The following is a 2,191-nucleotide window of genomic DNA, read 5'->3' as shown; positions in this document are numbered from 1 at the left end:
GTAATTTTGAGGGGAGTGGGTAAGTCAATTACATCGAGCCCAATAATTAACTGGTACTTATTTTTTATCAACCCCGAAAAGATGAAAGACAAAGTCGACCCCGGCGGATTTTGAACTCGAAAAGTAAAGCTGGAAGATAAATTCCTTTTCTTTTATTCTCTTACTTGTTTGTCGTTTGACTTCGGCCATGCTCGAGCACTGTCTTAAAGGGTTCTTTAGTCGAAGAAATCGACCTCAGGACTTATTGTTTGTAAACCTAGTGCTTATTCTATCGGTCTTCTTTGCCGGACTGCTAGGTTATGGGAACGTACACATCAACTGCGGTTGTCAAGCTATGTGGGTGGGTGGGACAAATGCAGATACAAAACACACATATAAATATAAATATATATATATATATATATGACGGGCTTCTTTCAGTTTCCATCTACAAAATCTACTCACAAAGCTCTGGTCGGCCCGAGGCTATAGTAGCGTGTATGTGTGTGTGTGTATAGATAGAGAGAGAGAGAGAGGAGAGAGGGAGAGAGAAAAAAACTTGAGACAACTGCAGACAAACACACACATACATGTATACTGTGTGTGTGCGTGCGCGCGCATGTGTGTACAGATAGATGAAGAGAGAGAGAGAGAGAGAGACAACTGCAGACAAACACACACACATACACACACACACACACACATACATGTATACTCTGTGTGTGTGTGTGTGTTCATTCCAATGCGGTTTTGTTGTCATCAAACGTTTGTTTTGTTGCCATAGATATGTTTTATTACGTCAGACTGTTCTGTGACAGAATTTCACATTTGAACAATTTCGATGCACACGATTTTCTATCAAAACATAGTTTATTTAACTCCAGTAACTGAAAAAGGATACGTGAACTATCTTAAACAAGAATCATGAGGAACTTCTTTGAAATATTTTAAAAATATTTCTATCGAAGTCTTAGTTACATAACATTACTGATATAAGACAAGAATACATAACAGGTTTTCGAAATGTAAGCATCCATATACAAAGGTAAAATATTCACCACTAAAAAATGGATGTTGCATTAGAACGCACTGGGGAATATTTCAAGTTTTGGTATCAATACTACATCTGTAGCTCTGTTTATTCAATATTTTGTTGGCACTCCGTCGCTTACGACGTCGAGGGTTCCAGTTGATCCGATCAACGGAACAGCCTGCTCGTGAAATTAACGTGCAAGTGGCTGAGCACTCCACAGACACGTGTACCCTTAACGTAGTTTTCGGGGATATTCAGCGTGACACAGTGTGACAAGGCTGACCCTTTGAATTACAGGCACAACAGAAACAGGAAGTAAGAGTGAGAGTGAGAGAAAGCTGTGGTGAAAGAGTACAACAGGGTTCGCCACCATCCCCTGCCGGAGCCTCGTGGAGCTTTAGATGTTTTCGCTCAGTAAACACTCACAACGCCCGGTCTGGGAATCGAAACTGCGACCCTATGACCGCGAGTCCGCTGCCCTAACCACTGGGCCATTGCGCCTCCACTCTGTTTATTCATATACAAAGTTTAAAGGAAGATATGTTCTCCCAGGAGAGCCATGGGGATGGAGTCCCCTGGTACATCCTTCATATCAGAAGCAACCGTCGTCAGATTTTCTAGCTGGATTCTCAAGCGTGATCAACAGAGGCTATGGATATTATTATCCAACCATTTCGTTCTTTGTCTACCCGTGGGTCTCCTGCCAATTGGCTCAACTTGGCGAATCTGTGATTCTTGTGATTCTTTCCTGCGATGTTCTCATCAATTGTCCATAGTACCGTAACTGTGACATCTCAATGCGAAGAAGTAGTGGTTCGACCTGGAAAGCAAGATCTCTTCCTTTTAACAAATATCTTAGACAATTAGGCGCAGGCGTGGCTGTATGGTAAGAAACTTGCTTCCCAACCACATGGTTCCGGGTTCAGTCCCACTGCATGGTACATTGGGCAAGTGTTTTCTACTTTAGCCTCGGGCCAACCAAAACCTTGTGAGTGGATTTGGTAGACGGAAACTGAAAGTCTTTCCGAAAGAAACCCATCGTATATATGTATATATGTGTGTGTATATGTTTGTGCGTCTGTGTTTGCCACCCCCCTCAACATCGCTTGACATTCGATGGTGGTGTGTTTACGTCCCCGTAACTTAGCGGTTCGGCAAAAGAGACCGATAGAATAAGTA

This window comes from Octopus bimaculoides, chromosome 4, assembly GCF_001194135.2.
Source record: "Octopus bimaculoides isolate UCB-OBI-ISO-001 chromosome 4, ASM119413v2, whole genome shotgun sequence".
Taxonomy (NCBI): Eukaryota; Metazoa; Mollusca; class Cephalopoda; order Octopoda; family Octopodidae; genus Octopus; species Octopus bimaculoides.
The sequence above is the reverse complement of the archived record's forward strand: the minus strand, read 5'-3'. Positions refer to the sequence as shown.